At 38.0% G+C, this 20,753-nt stretch overlaps 1 pseudogene; it reads left to right on the plus strand.

The window, feature by feature from the left end:
- Positions 1-12,176: 12,176 nt before the first annotated feature.
- Positions 12,177-13,564, plus strand: LOC103929374 (annotated as a pseudogene).
- The last annotated feature ends 7,189 nt before the right edge of the window (positions 13,565-20,753 follow it).

A 20,753-nucleotide genomic window follows, 5' to 3' on the forward strand; every position in this document is an offset into this window, starting at 1 on the left:
TTATGGATCAAATTAATGACATGCTTCAGATTCCCTTTTGAAAAGGAACACACATTTTTCGTGCAACCTTGCTGCAAGGCCTTGAACATGCAACGGAACATGAAGGTATGATGTTTTCTTGTTTGTCTCTTTTTGAGGGAGGACTGTCGTAGGTTTTTCTTTTAATTCGTTACTCTGTAGGCTAGACACATTTTCTCTCCTTTTGCACACTCTTATTTTCTTTTATCCCTCAATTTTCTTTTAATTCGATTAATCTGTAGGTCATAAATAAACAAGGATGTGCAACAGAAAAAACAGTTCTCTTCAAAAAGGAAGAAAAGAAAGTGGTGATTGACAATGCAAAAACAGAGCATTGATAGTCGTTAATATGTTAAGAATTAATTCCACATCAAGAAAAAGAGAGATTTGCATGTGCTTATAAGTAGTTGGGCTACTCCCTTTATTGCCAATTGATTTTGTGGTGGAACCTCAACTTCTTCATAATAGAATGCTATGATCACACAAAACCGCCCTCGCCTCGCCTTGCTGCGTCATTCCTTGCATTTCAACACCATTTGTTTGTAGACATGCAAAGGAGGCGGGGCTATGTAGTCACCCTTCCCCAAAGTCTGTTTTACATTCGAAACATAAAATAAGTTGTGCAAACATTATCTATGGAAAGTGAGTGAAAACTTGTGCAGCAACTCTACATGGTTTGAGGGCAGTCAAACTTGTTAAAATGCAGCTAAAGATGGTGACTATTCCAAACTGTTCCAGTATCTGTTCAACTGTGTCGCTAACTCGCTTGATCTTTAGGAAGTGGAAGACCACGGGATTTTCGGTGCTGGCGAGCTCGTGGATGGAAATTGTTGGGAAATATTGCATTTGATTGAGGCTTGGTAAATAATGCTGAACTCTTCAGTGCTTCATATGTCCATACTCTCTATATATAGGAGACCTTTAAGATAAGAGATCCCATTTTTTGTCCAAATACATATAGAGATATATTGAAAACAAGAAAAAGAGCAGAAAAAAGAGAGATAAGAAGAATAGTATTCTTATCTGTTTATAAATAAAAATGAAAGTCTGTACTTGTGTGTGTGAATAATTCTTCAAGTATCTCTGAGAGATTCAATTTGAGTCAAACACCAATATAAATGGTTTTGTGGCACTAATATATGAGGTTACTAACATGAAAATTGAAAATCTAATACATGTTTCAGCAAAATTTTTCAAATATTTCTAAGATATATATTGTGACTTTCTACCATCACAACAAATAGTTTTTATGTACTACTACTTATTAATCTATCTTCTTGTATCTACACCTGTTCCTTTCCATTAATCTTAAGTTAAAATTTTATGACTTTAATTAATATCGAAATAGTTTTATAACTTAATATCCGACGTTGATTTCATTGTAATGTTACTATGATTTTGTAATTTTTGTTTATTTTAAATGCATTTAAGTATCACAATACATGATTGACCTATTTATAATTAACATAAATATTGTTGATCTATTGTTAATATTGTAACTTTTTATTGATTTTTTCACAAAATCACCCTAAACTTATCCCTTAAAAACGGATACCATCATTCAAATACCTCCATAGATAAAGAAAAAGATACCTTCATAAATCCCAAGTACTTTCTTTTCGGAATATTTGGGAAAAAAAAAATGATAAAATGAACATGTTTATCTTATTTAAATAAAAGGTGAACAAAAATTATAAACAAATAATTGTTTCAACAGGCAACACGTTTCTCACTTTTCTCAACTTTTAGTCAGCTTCACAAAGACATGCTCAGTCAGTTTTCTATACAGTTTAAGAATTTTCTCTCGTACTCTTATTCAGTCATTTCTCACTTATAACTCAAAAAGACAATAAGTTAATCTTCTTTATTCATACATATGCTTAGTCAATTTTCTGTACCGTTCAAGTTTTCTCTCAACTTCCAATTTTCAGAAAGACATGCTCACTTTTCTATACAGTTTAAGAATTTTCTCTCTTACTGTTATTCATTCATTTCTCACTTATCTCAACTTTCAGTCAACTTCAAAAAGGTGTTCTATACATTTTAAGAATTTTCTCTCTTACAATTATTCATCAATTTCTCACTTATCTCAACTTCAAAAAGACATACTCGGTCAATTTTTTGTACAGTTTAAAACTTTTATCTCCAGTGTTATTCACATTACGATTCCTCTCTGAGTTAAAGATCAGACGTGAATCAACTATGTAATTGGATTTCGAATTTAATTAAAAAAAAAATGAAAACTGAGAAAGCAAAACTGGAATTTTGCTCCTCTCCGATTGCCACCTGAGCAAGAAAGCAAACAAAGGTGTAATCCGTGTATTAGAGATTTAAACAGTGAGGCTGTCCATGGACACGATATCTCCCGTTCACCATGCCAAGTATTCAAGCCCTAACCTCCACAAGCTACGTTTCAGTCATGTCTGCCTTCCTCCATCATATAAGTACCACCACCGTTACGGGTTATGGTTTCTCAAACTCACCAGCCGAATTAAAATAAAAAATCAGGAAAAAAAAAATCCTCAATTCTTCTCAAAAAATTCTCACAATGTCGAACTCGTAGATGGTTGTGTTGAAAATCAATGTCAAAGTTAGGTATGGAAAATTAGGCAATGTTAGGCATGGTTGAATAAAAATAAATTAGGTGCAATTAATGTGTTTTGTGTGGTAATAAATAATCTTAGTTTATTCATTTGGTTTGCTATAAATACCCAAGTCCTCAAGCATTGTAAATCATCCAAGGAAATACAAAGCCTAGAGCTAAATAAGAAAAGCTTTGCTAATTAGTTTGTTTTGTGAGCTTTCTTTAAGAGTGTGTTCTATTTTCTTCTTCTTGGGATCATTAGAGTTATCTTGGATACTCTTCTTATTCAACAATTGGTATCAGAGCCAAGTCGGTCAGGGATCGTTCTTGGTAGAGCATTGGTTGTAAAGTCTCTTGGAATTCCGAGTATGCTCTGTGGTTGCAGTTTTGACTGATCTTCCACATCAGAAAAGGTTTCTTGAGATTATTGCTGGGGTTATCACAAACCTTGAGAGGGAGCTTCTTTGTGTCGAGAGTAGTGTATTACTCTGCACGGTAGTCACTCAAGCTTGCTCGGTGTAGTCAAAGTCTTGCCGATATGATGGGTGATCTTCAAGTTGTTGGAGGAATCAAGAAGCTCAACAACCAAAACTATAACACGTGGGCAACGTGTATAGAGTCTTACCTTCAAGGTCAAGACTTGTGGGAGGTTGTCGGTGGTAGTGAAGCTACACAACCGGCAGCGGAGGATGCTAACGGCGTCTTGCGGAAGTGGAAAATTAAAGCAGGCAAATCAATGTTTGCTTTAAAGACCACAATAGAAGAAGAAATGATGGAGCACATTCGGGATGCTAGAACGCCAAAGGAAGCATGGGACACTTTTGTTACACTCTTTTCGAAGAGGAACGATACAAAATTGCAACTTCTCGAGAATGAGCTGCTATCGATGGTACAACGCGACATGACGATTGCCCAGTACTTTCACAAGGTGAAGTCGATATGCCGCGAAATTTCAGAATTAGATCCAACAGCTCCTATTGGGGAAACCAGGATGAAGAGAATAATTATCCATGGTTTGAGACCCGAATATCGAGGGTTCATTGCCGCTATACAAGGATGGCCGACACAACCATCGCTTGTTGAGTTTGAAAATTTGCTTGCAAGTCAAGAAGCTATCGCCAAGCAAATGGGAGGAGTCTCACTGAAGAGTGAAGAGGAAGCGCTCTACACCAACAAAAGCAAAGGCAGCTTTAAGCAGCGTGCTGGTGGTGGATCTAAAAGAAATGGTGACAAGGAAAAAGGTCATCAAGGAGGAGGGAGTTCTCGGCCAGGGGGAGCTCCAAAGTATCACGGCAACCGTGGTCAGTCCCAGAATAATAAAAGATTTGAGGGCAAGTGTTACAATTGTGGAAAGAATGGCCACATGGCGAAAGATTGTTGGACCAAGAAAGAGCCTGTTGAAAGTAATACTGCTACTTCCAGTTCGAAGGAGAATAGTGAAGATGGCTGGGATGCTGAAGCATTATTCGCTACGGAGGAAGAAGAAGAATTAGCCCTCACGGTAACAACACCAGAACGCATTGACTACAAAAATGATTGGATTGTAGATTCGGGCTGCTCAAATCATATGACGGGTGATAAACAGAAGCTGCAAAATCTATCTGAATACAAGGGAGGTCGTGTGGTGGTGACAGCCGACAACTCAAGGTTACCGATAGCTCACATCGGTAAAACAATAGTTAAGCCTCGATATAATTCTAACCAGGTGTCACTTCAAGATGTTTATCATGTCCCAGGAATGAAGAAAAATTTGCCATCTGTGGCTCAATTGACATCATCGGGCCACTATGTCTTGTTTGGTCCACGAGATGTGAAGGTGTATCGTGACCTCAAAATCTCAGAAACACCAACAATGGAGGGGCAACGATTGGAGTCAGTCTACGTAATGTCAGCAGAATCTGCATATGTAGACAGGACAAAGAAAAATGAGACACCAGATCTATGGCACATGCGGTTAGGCCACGTTAGCTATCACAAGCTAAATGTGATGACGAAGAAGTCAATGCTTAAGGGGCTTCCTCAACTTGACGTGCGAACAGACACAGTATGTGCAGGATGCCAGTATGGTAAAGCACACCAATTGCCATACGAGGAATCGAAGTTTAAAGCAAAAGAACCATTAGAGTTAGTTCACTCTGATGTGTTCGGACCAGTTAAGCAACCGTCCGTTGGTGGTATGCGGTACATGGTAACATTCATTGATGACTTCTCAAGGTATGTGTGGGTCTTCTTTATGAAAGAAAAATCTGACACATTCTCAAAGTTTAAAGAGTTCAGAAAGTCAGCCGAAGGAGAAGTGGGAAAGAAGATCCGTTGCCTGCGCACAGATAACGGGGGAGAATATAGCTCAAGAGAGTTCTCTCAATACCTAAGGGAATGTCGAATACGTCATCAGTACAGTTGTGCCAACACACCACAACAAAATGGTGTAGCTGAGAGAAAGAACCGGCATCTTGCAGAAGTCTGTCGAAGTATGCTACATGCAAAGAACGTACCGGGAAAGTTTTGGGCTGAAGCAATGAGGACTGCAGCCTTAGTGATCAACAGACTTCCTCAACCAAGGTTAGGATTTGTTTCTCCCTTTGAGAAACTTTGGAACATGAAACCTACAGTTAGTTACTTTCGAGTATTTGGCTGTGTATGTTATGTATTTGTTCCTGATCATGTACGGAGCAAGTTTGACAAGAAAGCTGTTAGATGTATCTTTGTGGGATACAACAGCCAGAGAAAGGGATGGAAATGTTGCGATCCAACAAGTGGAAGATGTTACACTTCACGAGATGTGGTGTTTGATGAAGCATCTTCTTGGTGGTCTTCAGAGAAGGAGGTGCTACCAGACTCCAGAGAATTTGGAGAAAAGTTGCAACAGAAGATGGGGGAGCATACTATCCAACTCCAACCAAGTTTAGATGAATCAGGAGATCCAAATGACGATGATGTCGAACAGAGAGTGACTCAGAATCCTTGGCAAACTGGCATGTATCAACAACCAGACGAAGAAGGTGGGCCTAGTGTACCGGAAGAATCAACTCCACAATCTCAACTCCGAAGATCAACAACTTCCCAGACATCGTGTGCACCCAAAAGGGCCTTTATTTTGATACTCCAATTATTGAAGTTGTTGCTGTCGAGCACTGGAACTTGGAAGGCTGCCATAGCATTGCTAGCCATAGCTCTGGTACCACTTTGTTGGGGTTTAAAAATGCTTCACTACTTTGGAGATGTTTATCTCACAAAGAAGAATGTAACGCAGCGGAATTGATAGGCAAGAGAAAGAAAGAATTCTCAAAGTATTACACAAGGTTTTATTCACACACAAACTTAGTACAAAAGGAAACACTCAAACACTCTTAGAAGCTTTGTTGCTTCTTCTTATTTCTTACTTGACACTCTCACTTCTTGCTACTTGCTCTCTTGGTTGTTGCAAATGGTGTGGATGCCTTCTCCTTTTATAGGCATGGATGGTACCTTGGAGAAGCATGAAAACATTATGCTAGAGATATCTAGATAATTCCACTACCTTCCTAAGCTAGAATTATCTACACTAATCTTGTATGTTGGTGGAATCCTCACCATTCTTCTAGACTCTTCTACCAACTTGAACTTTGCTAGAATTCTCTAGCATGTGCATGGATCTTTCTTTGTGTATGGGCCGGATCAATTATCTTTGGGCCAAGACAAGATTACAATTCAACACCTATGTACTCTTGTTGACGGAGATCCTGTAATTGTTGGGATGGAGCTGCACGTGAAAGGTTCCTGGTTCTGGCTGTTGAAGAAACATAAGATGATCAGAACTATGGAGGAAAGTGCTTGATTGGCGCAACAAGGGTGAATTTGGTGGTAATAGTACTTAGTTTGTTAGTTTGCATACGTGTCTTCAAAGCATAACATTACAACTCTTACTCGTTTGAGTTCTGGTGTAGGAATTATAGCCCTGTAATTTGTATTTTATGACCTCAGTCTTACGCAAAAATCCCAGAAGGATCAAGCAAATATTGATAAATTTCAACGGTTGATCGATTGTCTTTAATTTGTGCAAACTTTAAGCAGAGATTATCTCAGTAAAAAAGTTTAATTTTCAAACTCATGATGGATTGTTTGATCTTGAATTATTCACAACTTTTCGCACCCTTTTCTCTCCTTCTATTGTTTTGCATATCTGTTTTGCATTGATGGCAGTCGAGTTCCTTGAGGCCTTTTTACGGTCTCTCTATAGCTTGGGGTAAAGGGTTCTGTCCGTTCTTGTGGACGTGATTTTGCTGTTGTTCGGCTTGTTCTTGTAGAGAATTGCTGTTGTACCCCAATGGAAGCTTTACTTTTGCCTTGCAAGACTCTATTACACAGAGATTGGGTCTGTCTCTAGATAAATGAATTACTGTTTCTGGGACTCCTCCTTGTTATTAGAGATAACGATTTGATACGAATTTCTAAGCTGAGAGATGTTGTCATGTAGTTTTTCGCTTATTTTAGGCATTAAATTTGATATGTTAGGTTTGGCAATACATACTCCAAATATACTCACTTCGAATTGCATCCTGTTTTAAGCTTGTCTCAAATATTCTTTTTGAGTTATTTGCTAGATATTTAAGTTGGCAACCTCAAAGGCTGAGATGACTCAATTAATTGAGGTAACCCAGAAGCAAGGGAAGGAAGATGAACAAGGCAATATGGCAAAAGTAAAAAGTTAGAACGATTGGCAAAAAGTGGTTATAGGATGGGGAGTCGAGCCGGGCAGCACGCTAGGTAAAGGCATCATCATCTGCGGGATCTGGGCAGCCGGACAGCTGTTGTAACCCATCACGCCCCGGCCTAAAGCTCGTTGTTGGTTTGCTACCCACCTTTAGAGAGTGGGGTGCCCTACTAACCCGAGTAGCATAGGGCGTGCTTAATGCGACCTCACTCCCCGATGGTTTGTGAACAGATTTCAAACACTTTTACCCACCTGGGTCGGGCTCCACTTCCATCAATCACCTTAATACCCTGCTTAGTTACAAGCCCACGCCACTAGGCTCGGCAATATAACTGTGTGTTGTAACAACTTAAAAGCAGCTGTGTCAGTAATAGTATTGTTCGATGTGGGATTAGAGTAAGAGCCTAGAGGTAGGTCTATTTCCCGGTTCAACGTGTTTCTTTTATTCAAGCCGCATGCCTCTAGTGAATAAGAGAACAAATAATGCTTTGTACATTCAGATACAAAAAAGATAAAACAGAAACTAGAATAATAAAACACCGTAGATATTATTGGAAATCTAAATAATATAAACCAGAAGTTGCAAATTAAGGCGAAGGTGAGAATGATTCTACGACGGAGAAGGAAAATCAAAATGAGATGGTATATTAGTTGCTAGTTTGCAGAGAGAGCTGATCAGTAATGCCCTTGTCATTCAAGCAAAAGGGATCTTAATCAATTGCTAATTTGTTTATGCTCGTAGAAATGAAGGATATATAATTGGAGCCAATTGTCAAGTTCCATGCATCTCTTATAGGCGGTCAATATTGGGAGCAGAGGAATATGAAAAGCATAGTTGAAAGCTGCTGCTAACGTTTTGGTTATTTGAACATTAAGGGAGTACTATGGATTGTTGCTAGAGTGAACTTCCAACCTTGAGGACAAGGTTATTTTCATGGGAGGGGTAATTTTAGGATGCTATTAAGCACTCGCCACGTCACATGCCATATCATCCTTTGTAATACGATTTTACTGGTCCATGTGTAATATTTGTTAGGAAGTTGGTTTGATCTTTAGCCTGCAACAATTCATATAATGTGATCTTGTGCAGAGAAAACTGTGCTGAAGATGTTGATTGTAATCTGGTTGTTCAGTAATTGCAATTGTTCTTGTGTATATGAATCAAGGTTTGAACAGGGTCTAAATTATGAAATTTTGGCAATCATGATCGTGAGGAAGGATGATGCTAGTGAGTTCTCGAGCCAGTACTTATGATCGCGAGGAGGGATGATGCTAGTGTGAGGAAAGTCGTTAATTGGCGCGACAAGGGTGAATTTGGTGGTGCAGTTGTAAGTGTGGAAACTTATGCTTTTTCCCTTTTTTTTTGGTGAACACTTATGCTTCTTGCTTTAGACTGATCTTATTCATCTCTCTGCATGAATCTTTTTCATTTTTGGTATTTTTGGTAACAGTACTTTGTTAGTTTGCATACATGTTTCCAAAGCATGACATTATAAGTCTTCCTCGGTGTTCCGGTGTAGGAATTATTGCCCTGTAATTAGTATTTTATGATCTTCATAGTGCGCAAAAATCACTGAAGGATCATGTTAGATTCCACATCGCTCATAAGAGAGGATCATCTATGCCTTATATGTACATGCTCACCTCCATATAGCACAAGACCTTTTGAGAGCTCGCTTAACTTCGGAGTTCCAACTCCAAAGTTAAGCGATTTCACCGAGAGCAATCCCAGGATGGGTGACCCACTGGGAAGTTCTTGTCTGATTTCCCAGAAACAAAACCGTGAGGGCGTGGTCGGGGTCCAAAGCGGACAATATTGTGCTACGGCGGAGTCGAGCCTAGGATGTGGTGGAGCCCGAGTCTGGGTCCAAAACGGACAATATCGTGCTACGACGGAGTCGAGCCTAAGATGTGGTGGAGCCCGGGTCATGCGAATATTGATAAAGGGCAACTCCAAGCGTGGTCGGGGTCCAAAGCGGACAATATTAATATTTTGCATATCTGTTGTGCGCTAATAGCTAGCCGTCGAATTGCTTGGGGCCTTTTTACGGTCTCTGTGGCTTGGGACAACGAGTTCCGTCATTTTCATGTGGACATTTTAATTTGGGAAACTTAAGATGTGATCTTTAGCTATGAATATTCTTTTACTAGAACCTTGTTGGTTTTCAATTTTTGATTCAAGTCCCTGAACTTAATGTAATAATTTATTTCTATGTACGTTACTATATTTTTAAATTAAAAATTAAAATTTATAGTTGTTTATATGTCACATCCCGACCCGTGGGGGACCACTTCCCCGGCCCCTCTACCACCGTGGCACGATATTGTCCGCTTTGGGCTTACCATTCCCTTACGGTTTTGTTTTTGGGAACTCACGAGCAACTTTCCAGTGGGTCACCCATCATGGGATTGCTCTTGCGCGCTACTCGCTTAACTTCGGAGTTCCCATGGAACCCGAAGCCAGTGAGCTCCCAAAAGGCCTTGTGCTAGGTAGGGATGGGAATATACATTTAAGGATCACTTCCTTGGGCGATGTGGGATGTCACAATCCACCCCCCTTAGGGGCCCGACGTCCTCGTCGGCACACACACGACCAGGGTTAGGCTCTGATACCAAATTTGTCACATCCCGGCCCGGGAGGGACCACTTCCCGGGCCCGCTCTACCACCGTAGCACGATATTGTCCGCTTTGGGCTTACCATTCCCTCACGGTTTTGTTTTTGGGAACTCACGAGCAACTTCCCAGTGGGTCACCCATCATGGGATTGCTCTCGCGCGCTACTCGCTTAACTTCGGAGTTTCCATGGAACCCGAAGCCAGTGAGCTCCCAAAAGGCCTCGTGCTAGGTAGGGATGGGAATATACATTTAAGGATCACTTCCTTGGGCGATGTGGGATGTCACATTATATTAATGAGATTTTAAATAAAAAACCATAATTTGTGGGATTAAAAATATTAAAATATAAATATACTATTTTGTGTGTGTAAACATGGGTATATTCATCAAAATTAACCAAAAATTTATTGTATCAAAACATGAGCACATTCTTCAAAATCACAAAAAAAAAAATGATATTAGGCTGAATAAAATTAGTAAATTTCTTCGATTAAACTTAACATGGATACATGCTCAAATCAAAGAAAAAAGAATGTACCCACATAAGTTTAAAAATGGATTAGAAAAAAATTTGAATAGATTTTTTATTAAAAAAATGGTACATTTTACATATAACAAATTGGTATATTTAAGAATGAGTACATTTTAAGATTAAAAATTTGAAAAAAATTACATGTTGTACATATAATTAGCATGGGTACATTTAGCAAAATTAAAAATGGGTACAAATACAAATAAAACTTTATAAAATATGGGCACAAAAAGAAATTAATATATGGGTATAAATTAAAACTGAAAAGAAAATTGGTACAAATTAAAAAAGGGTTGCAAATTAAAAATGGGTACAACCTAAAAATAAAAATATATGTTAAAAAATTTAGCCATAAATATAAATATACTAATTGTAACATTTTTAACATTAAATGAATATATTTAGAAATAAAAATATTTTCTTATTGAAATAATTATTGATGTTATTAATACCAAGGACCTTGATCAAAAATTGAAAAGAAATAGGATTTTAATCAATGGAGTAGTAAAAGGAAAGATGAGAACCTAATTTCTCCTTTTAATTTTGGAGATATATTGAAAACAAGAAAAAGGGAAGAAAAAAGAAAGAAAGGAAGAATAGCATTCTTATCTGTTTATAAATAAGTAAAAGAGAAAGTGAAAAATTAACACACATATCTTACTATTACCATCATGTGTTTTGGTCATACTGAAAAATCACTCATTTGAGAGATTCAATATAAGTCAAACACCACTACAAATGGTTTTGTGGCACTAATATAGTTACTAACATGAAAATTGAAAATCTAATACATGTTTCAAGAAATTTCTCAAATATTTCTAAGCTATATATTGTGAGTCTATACTATCACAACAAATGATTTTATGTACTAAAACTTATTAATCTATCTTGTTGTATCTACACCATTTGTTCCTTTCTATTAATCTTAGCTTAAAATTTTATAACCTTAATCAATATTCGAAATAATTTTATAACTTAATATCCGACGTTAATTGATTTTTTGTATTGTTAACATAAACTTAACCCTTAAAAACGGATACCATCATCCAAATACCTCCATAGAGATAGAGGAAAAAAAAAAAACACCTTCATATATGCCACATACTTTCTTTTCCGAATATTTTTAAAAAAATGACAAAATGAACTTGTTTATCTTGTTATTTAAATAAAAGATGAAAAAAATAAATTATAAACAAACACTCTGTTTTAACTGTCAACAAGTTTCTCACTTATCTCAACTTTCAGTAAGCTTCACACAAAGACAAACTCAATCAGTTTCTACACAGTTTAAGAATTTTCTCTCCAACTCTTATTCATCTATTTCTCACTTATAACTCAGAAAGACAATAAGTTTTCTCACTTATAACTTAGAAAGACAGTAAGTTTTCTGTACAATTTAAGAATCTTTTCTCCTGCTACATATGCTCAGTCAGTTTCTGTACTGTTTAAATTTTCTCTCAATTTCCAGTTTCAGAAAGACGTGCTCAGTTTTATCTACTGTTTAAGAATTTTCTCTCCTACAGTTATTTATCCATTTCTCACTTATCTTAACTTTCAGTCAACTTTAGAAAAGGTTTTCTGTACAGTTTAAGATTTGTTTTCTCCTCATTTTATTCATTCATTCTCCCTTATCTCAACTTCCAGTCAACTTTAGAAAGACATACTTAGTCAGTTTTCTGTACAGTTTAATACTTATTTCTCCTAGTGTTATTCATCCATTATGATTCATCACTGAGTTAAAAATCCAACGTGAATCTACTATGTAACTGTATTTTGGATTTAATAAAAAAAATGAAAAATGAGAAAGAAAAGCTGAAATTTTGCTCCTTTCCGATTGCCACCTGAGCAAGAAAGCAAACAAAGGTGTAAGCCAAGTGTGTATTAGATATTCAAACAGTAAGGTTAGCCATGGACACGACATCTCCCGTTCACCATGCCAAGTATTCAAGCCCTAATGTTCCACAAGCCACGTTTCAGTCATGTCTGCCTTCCTCCGTCATATAAGTACCACCACCGTTTCGGGTTATGGTTTCTCAAGCTCACCATCGGAATTAAAAAATAATAATCTCGAAAAAAATCCTCGATTCTTCTCAAAAAATGCTCACAATCTCGAACTCGGAAATGGTTGCTGGTAGTAGCAGTGTTGAGGTTGCGGAGATGAAGCCGGCGAAGCGGCCAGCGCAGGGAAGCTCGAGGAAGGGTTGCATGAGGGGGAAAGGAGGGCCGGAGAACGCTATGTGCACTTACAAGTGCGTCAGGCAAAGGATCTGGGGGAAATGGGTGGTGGAAATCCGCGAGCCCCACCGCGGGGCCCGCCTCTGGCTCAGGACTTTCGACACCTCCTATGAGGCTGCTCTGGCTTATGATCAACAAGCCCCTAAATATCACCGTCATCAATTGAACCCGCACCTCAAGTATTTCCCTCGTCCATCGATCCCGGCTTGCCACCTCAAATTCCAAATCAAACCCTTGTGCAGAACAATCTATCAGGTACTGGGACTAATCCTGAATGTTATGCTGCTCCCGAGAAAGATATTGCAGTACTTGTTATTTGCAATAATTGTGCGAACGTGAAGGTGGATCAGCCCCCCGGAAATTATAATTATCGCCGGGCTGAGACCCAGCCGGAGCAGGGGGGCATGAAAGTGGAGGAGAATATGACTAGTGGTGTGAACAACAAAGGAATGGATGGGATATTCTGGGGGAACATGAGCGAGAGCTTTCCGGTGTTTGATGACTCGATATGGAAGGAGGCATCGCTTGATCTTCCGGTGGTGGCAGATCAAGGGAATTTCGGGGGCTGTTTCGCGGAAATAAATTGCTGGTAAACAATGCCTTCGTCTCTGGGGTGCATGATGTAAATCAAACTTGAAGGTATGGAGATCAAAGGTGGTACCTTGGTAAATAAAGTTGTACAAGGTACTCTTCAGTGCTTCATATATATAGTAGGGTGTGCATATATTAGTACAAATAAATGGAGGTGTGTATAAATATCTAAAGGGCCGCGGCGCCGCATGAGTTTTTCTGCGCTTTGTCGTGGTCATTCCAGTGTGCTGTATTATCATACACCAATAAGACCAATAAGGTTTGCTTCTGTAATCTTTTTTTATTTTTAGTTTTACTTTCAGAGTGTACTAAGAAAATGTAATGTGCAGGGTATTGTAAAAGAGTCGCAGCTTGCAGGCTTCTTGCATATATACATAACAATGTTATGTGATGTGTTAACCAATTTAATCTAATTGAGGCACCGATCTTTTTCATCTGTCTATATTAGCCAAGCAAGACTTTTGAGTTCTGAATTAACCAAATGAGCTTTCTCAGTCTGAGTTAGCATAGGCACAATGGTTAACTGTGTGAATGATTTATGTTCTAGTGTTTGTGAGTATCTAAGTCAATCTAAACCGAGAGACTATATGAGTCTTCTGAATTAGCTGTTGTACAACAATTAGATTACTTCGCCTATTTGGTCTTATTATGGGATTTAATTCGAATTGTTTCCTTTCCTGGTTTGATTCCAACTTTTGATGGAAGTTTTCTAGTATTATCATCAGGATTGGGAGGATTTCTCTTCCTACCTCTTGGGGATGTTTAAGGTTCGAGCTTATCCGTATAACAGCTGAGACTTTCGTTGATTTCTATCTCTGTTTTCAATATGTTTGTCCCCTTCATTCAACAAGCATCATGTATTTTTTGTCAATGCTGGGATTTATTGCCAATTTTGCAAGTGCACTTAATTATTGCAACTGGAGTTGATGAGTCATAATTTTATTCTTCACCATATTTGAAGTGTGTCAAAGGGTAGGTTATGATAGTAGTTTGACGACTATGCAACAGAAGAAAAATGGTGTGTTGAATTCACTTACATACTTCATTTATATTGAACTACTCTTCAAAAAAGGAAGAAAAGAAAGTAGCCCAACTACTTATAAGCAATTGATTTCTTGTGATCATTGTAGAAACCGCCCTTGACTTGTCTTGCCGCGTCATTCCTTGCATTGCAACACCATTTATAGTCACCCTTCCCCAAAATCTCTTTTACATTTGAATTTACTCATAAAACAAGTTGTGCAAACATTAGGTCTGTAGGTTAGTTAAAACTTGTGCAATAACTCTACATAGTTTGAGGGCAGTCAAAACTTGTTAAAATGCAGCTAAAGATATTGGATAGGGCTGCGGCACTGAATGGGGTTTTCTGCGGTGTGTATGAATATGTGCAGGGTATTGTAAATGAGTCGAAGCTTGCAGGGGTTTGTTGCAAGTGCTATTGTCCTTGTGCATGCATGTATGATATAAAAGAAATACAATTGTCTAGTTTAGTCTAATTTGAAGCACCAAATGAGCTTTTTGAGTTCTGAGTTAGACCAGACATGATAGTTGAATTATTTCATCCTTCTTATCAACCAAACGAGCCTGCTAAGTTCTTAGTTAGACCATGTGCAACCGTTGGATTATTTCGTTTATTAGTCCTTCTATATTAATCAGACGACCCTTCTGAGTTATGAGTTAAATCAGGCGCGACAATTGGATTATTTTGTCTATTTCGTTTTCTATTTCATTCTGAATCTTGTGGGTTATTCTTCAATCTAATATGAGATGCCATATAAGTCATCTAAATTAGCAAGGGCATGACAGTTGGATTGCTTCGCCTATTTCGTCTTATTATGGGATTCAATTCCAATTATCTCCCTTCCTGATTTGATTCCAACTTTTGATAGGAAGTTTTAAAATCTCATCTTTAAGATTTGGAGGATTCCTCTTCCTGCCTCTTGGGGAATTTAACATTTGAGCTTATCCGTACAACAGTTGAGACATCAATTCATCTCTATCTCTGTTGGATCTGTTTTCAATCCATGTTTGTCCCTTTTATTCCACAAGCATATTCATCAATGCTGGGATTTATTGACAATTCAGCAAGTGCACTTATTGCAATTGTAGTTGATGAGTCTTAAATTTCATTATTTACCCTACTCAAAGAACGTAAGTCAAGGGTAGTTCTGATGTGTGCTTAGATGGGATTGGATAACTAAGAAGGTTCAGAATGGAAATTAATCACAAAATATAGAAAGACGAAATAGATAAAATAATTTATCCATCTCGTCTAGTCTAACTCAGAACTTAGAAGCCATGTTTGTCTCTTTTTGAGGGTGGACTGTCGTAGGTTTTTCTGGTATGATTTAGAGAAAAACACTTAAAACGAGTTGATGAAATTTGTGGTCTGCCCCGTTGTTTTGATACAAATATTCGTTGGGGGGGGGAGCCTATGTCTTGTTGATGGAGATCCTGTAATTGTTGGGATGGAGCTGCAGGTGAAAGGTTCCTGGTTCTGGCTGTTGAAGAAACATAAGATGATCAGAACTACAGAGGAAAGTCGTTAATTGGCGTGACAAGGGTGAATTTGGTGTTAACAGTACTTAGTTTGTTAGTTTGCATACGTGTTTTCAAAGCATAACATTATAAGTCTTACTCGTTGGTGTTCTGGTGTAGGAATTATAGCCCTGTAATTTGTATTTTATAACCTCCGTAGTACGCAAAAATCCCAGTAGGTTTAAGCGAATATCGATAAATTTCAAATGTTGATCGATTGTCTTGAATTTGTGTAAAGGTTAAGCAGAGATAATCTCAGTAAAAAAGAGTTCAATTTTCAAACTCATGATGGATTGTTTGATCTTGAATTATTCTCAACTTTTGGCTCCCCTTTCTTTCCTTCTAATGTTTGCATATCTGTTTAGCGCTGATGGCAGTCGAGTTGCTTGGGGCCTTTTTACGGTCTCTGGCAAAAAATAAAAGAACGATTGGCAAAAAGTGGTTGTAGGATGGGGAGTCGAGCCGGGCAGCACGCTAGGTAAAGGCATCATCATCTGCGGGATCTGGGCAGCCGGACAGCTGTTGTACCCCATCACGCCCCGGCCTAAAGCTCGTTGTTGGTTTGCTACCCACCTTTAGAGAGTGGGGTGCCCTACTAACCCGAGTAGCATAGGACGTGCTTAATGCGACCTCACACCCCATACAATGGTGGTTTGTGAACAGATTTCAAACACTTTTACCCACCTGGGTCGGGCTCCACTTCAGATACAAAAAAGATAATAACAGAAACCAGAATAATAAAACACCGTAGATGTTATTGGCACTCTAAATAATATAGACCAGAAGTTGCAAATTCAGGCGAAGGTGACAATTTCAGGAAGCGGGTCTCTCTTAACTCCTCTAACGATTTCCATAGCATTTTAAAAATCAGAATATTGGTGGGAACCTCGATCCTTCCCTCGTTCTGCTGTCTTGGGAATACTTTGCAAAGTATGATTACAAAATATAACATGTATAATATGGTGGAGTGGAGTCTGTAATGGTGGTCTATGATTCTATGACAGAGAAGGAAAATCAAAATGAGATGGCATATTAGTTGCTAGTTTGCAGAGAAAGCTGATCAGTAATGCTCTTGTCATTCAAGTAAAAGGGATCTTAATCAATTGCTATTTTGTTTGTGCTGATAGAAATGAAGGATATAGAATTGGAGCCAATTGTCAAGTTCCATGCATCTCTTATCGGCGGTCAATATTGGGAGCAGAGGAACATGGAAAGCATAGTGGAAAGCTGCTGCTAACGTTTTGGTTGTTTGAGCATTAAGGGAGTACAATGGATTGTTGCTAGAGTGAACTTCCAACGTTGAGGACAAGGTTGTTTTCATGGGAGGGGTAATGTTAGGATGCTATTAAGCACTCGCCACATCACATGCCATATCATCCTTTGTAATACGATTTTACTGGTTCATGTGTAATATTTGTTAGGAAGTTGGTTTGATCTTTAGCCTGCAACAATTCATATAATGTGTTCTTGTGCAGAGAAAACTGTGCTGAAGATGTTGATTGTAATCTGGTTGTTCAGTAATTTTAATTGTTCTTGTGTATATGAATCAAGGTTCGAACAGGGTCTAAATTATGAAATTTTGGCAATTATGATCGTGAGGAGGGATGATGCTAGTGAGTTCTCGAGCCAGTATTTGTGATCGTGAGGAGGGATGATGCTAGTGTAAGGAAAGTCGTTAATTGGCGCGACAAGGGTGAATTTGGAGGTGCAGTTGTAAGTATGGAAACTTAAGCTTTTTCCTTCTTTTTTTTGGTGAACACTTATGCTTCTTGCTTTGGACTGATCTTAATCTCTCTGCATGAATCTTTTTCATTTTTTGGTAACAGTACTTGCTTTGTTAGTTTGCATACGTGTTTCCAAAGCATGACATTATAAGTCTTCCTCGTTGGTGTTCCAGTGTAGGAATTATTGCCCTGTAATTTGTATTTTATGACCTTCATATATAGTGCGCAAAAATCACTGAAGGATCAAGCGAATATTGATAAAGGATGACTCCAAGCCAACAAAGCTCCTCTTTTTGCGTGAGTGGGGCGCGTGGGGAGACGTCTATCGTGTGCAGCCTTATCTTTGCTTTGCAAGAAGACTGTTTCCACAACTCGAACTCTTGGCCTTTCGGCCACAAGTGAGCAAACTTTCGATCAAGCGAATGTTGATATCCATTCTAAATTCAACTGCTGGTCGTGTGTCTTGAATTTGTGTAAAGTTTAAACATAGATTATCTAACTAAAAAAATATATATAATTTTCATACTCTTGATGGATTGTTTGATCTTGAATTATTCACTATTCTCACTCTCCTCTCTCTCTAATTAATATTTTGCATATCTGTTGTGCGCTGATAGCAGTCGAGTTGCTTGGGGCCTTTTTACGGTCTCTCTATGGCTTGGGACAGCGGGTTCCGTCATGTTCTTGTGGACATTTTAATTTTGGAAGTATATTGAAAACAAGAAAAAATTACTCATTTGAGAGATTCAATATGAGTCAAACACCAATACAAATGGTTTTGTGGCACTAATACAGTTACTAACATGAAAATTGAAAATCTAATACATGTTTCAAGAAATTTCTCAAATATTTCTAAGCTATATACTGTGAGTATATACTATCACAACAAATGATTTTGATGTACTAAAACTTATTATCTATCCTGTTGTATCTACACCATTTGTTCCTTTCAATTAATCTTAGGTTAAAATTTTATAACTTTAATCAATATTCGAAATAATTTTATAACTTAATATCCGACGTTGATTTCTTGTATTGTTAACATAAACTTAACCCTTAAAAACGGATACCACCATCCAAATACCTCCATAGAGAAAGAAAAAAAAAATACCTTCACATATGTCACACACTTTCTTTTCCGAATATTTTGAAAAAAAAATGATAAAATGAACATGTTTATTTTGTTATTTAAATAAAAGATGAAAAAAAAATTATAAACCAACACTCTGTTTCAACTGTCAACAAGTTTCTCACTTATCTCAACTTTCAATAAGCTTCACACAAAGACAAACTCAATCAGTCTTCTGTACAGTTTAAGAATTTTCTCTCCTACTCTTATTCATCTATTTTTCACTTATAACTCAGAAAGACAGTAAGTTTTCTGTACAGTTTAAGAATTTTCTCTCCTACTCTTATTCATCTATTTCTCACTTATAACTTAGAAAAACAGTAAGTTTTCTATACAGTTTAAGAATCTTTTCTCCGGCTTATTCATACATATGCTCAGTCAGTTTTTTGTACTGTTTAAGTTTTCTCTCAACTTCGAGTTTTCATTAAGACATGATCAGTTTTCTCTACAATTGAAGAATTTTCTCTCCTACAGTTATTCATCCATTTCTCACTTATCTCAACTTGACTTCAGAAAGGTTTTTTGTACAGCTTAAGATTTGTTTCCTTGTAATGTTATTCATTCATTCTCCCTTATCTCAACTCCAATCAACTTCAGAAAGACATATTCAATTAGTTTTCTATACAGTTTAAAACTATTCTCTCCTAGTATCCATCACGATTCATCTATGAGTTAATAAAAATATGAAAAATGAGAAAGAAAAACTGGAATTTTGCTCCTCTCCGATTGCCACCTGAGCAAGAAAGCAAACAAAGGTGTAAGCCAAGTGTGTATTAGAGATTTAAACAGTGAGGCTAGCCATGGACACGATATCTCCCGTTCACCATGCCAAGTATTGAAACCCTAATCTTCCACAAGCCACGTTTTAGTCATGTCTCTAGATAAAGGAGGGCATTAAAGTGATTGATGGAAGTTGAGCTTGCGCCAGGTGGGTGAAAGTGTTTGAAATCTTTTCACAAACCAACCTCATGATGATTGTTTGACCTTGAATTATTCACAACTTTTGGCTCCCCTTTCTCTCCTTCTAATATTTTGCATATCTGTTTAGCACTGATGGCGGTTGAGTTGCTTGGGGCCTTTTTACGGTTTCTCAATAGCTTGGGATAAGGGGTTCTGTCATGTTCTTGTGGACATCATTTTGCTGTTGTTCAGCTTGTTCTTGTAGAGAATTGCTGTTGTACCCCAATGGAAGCTTTATTTTTGGCTTGCAAGACTATTACACAGGGATTGGGTCTGTCTCTAGATAAAGGAATTACTGTTTCTGAGACTCCTCCTTGTTCTTAGAGATCACGATTTGATACGAATTTCTAGGCCGAGAGATGTTGTCGTGTAGTTTTTCGCTTTGTTTAGGCATAAAATTTGATATGTTAGGTTTGGTAATACATACTCCAAATATCCTCGCTTCGAATTGCATCCTGTTTTAAGCTTGTTTCAAATATTCTCCGAAGAGTTAAGAGTTGTGTGCTTCTTTGTTTGAGTTATTTGCTAGATATTTAAGTTGGAAACCACAAAGGCTAGTTGACTCAATGAATTGAGGTAACCCAGAAGCAAGGGAAGGAAGATGAACAAGGTAATGTGGCACAAATAAAAAGTTAGGACGATAGGCAAAAAGTGGTTGTAGGATGAGGAGTCGAGCCGGGCAGCACGCTAGGTAAAGGCATCATCATCTGCGGGATCTGGGCAGCCGACAACTGTTGTACCCCATCACGCCCCAGTCTAAAGCTCATTGTTGGTTTGCTACCCACTTTTAGAGAGTGGGGTGCCCTACTAACCCAAGTAGCATAGGGCGTGCTTAATGCGACCTCACATCCCGAGGTTGGTTTGTGAAAAGATTTCAAACACTTTCACCCACCTGGCTCGAGCTCAACTTCCATCAATCACTTTAATGCCCTGCTTAGTTTCAAGCCCACGCTACTAGACTCGGCAATATAACTGTGTGTTGTAACATCTTATAAGCAGCTGTGTCAGTAATAATATTGTTCAATGTGGGATTTGATAAGAGCATGGAGATAGGTCAATTTCACCTGTTCAACGTATTTCTTTTGTTCAAGCTCATGCCTCTTGTCAAATAATGCTTTGTACACTCATTCAC

The sequence above is a fragment of a genome, unplaced genomic scaffold, assembly GCF_019419815.1.
Source record: "Pyrus x bretschneideri cultivar Hongxiangsu unplaced genomic scaffold, Pyrus_bretschneideri_v1 Contig24, whole genome shotgun sequence".
Classification (NCBI taxonomy): Eukaryota; Viridiplantae; Streptophyta; class Magnoliopsida; order Rosales; family Rosaceae; genus Pyrus; species Pyrus x bretschneideri.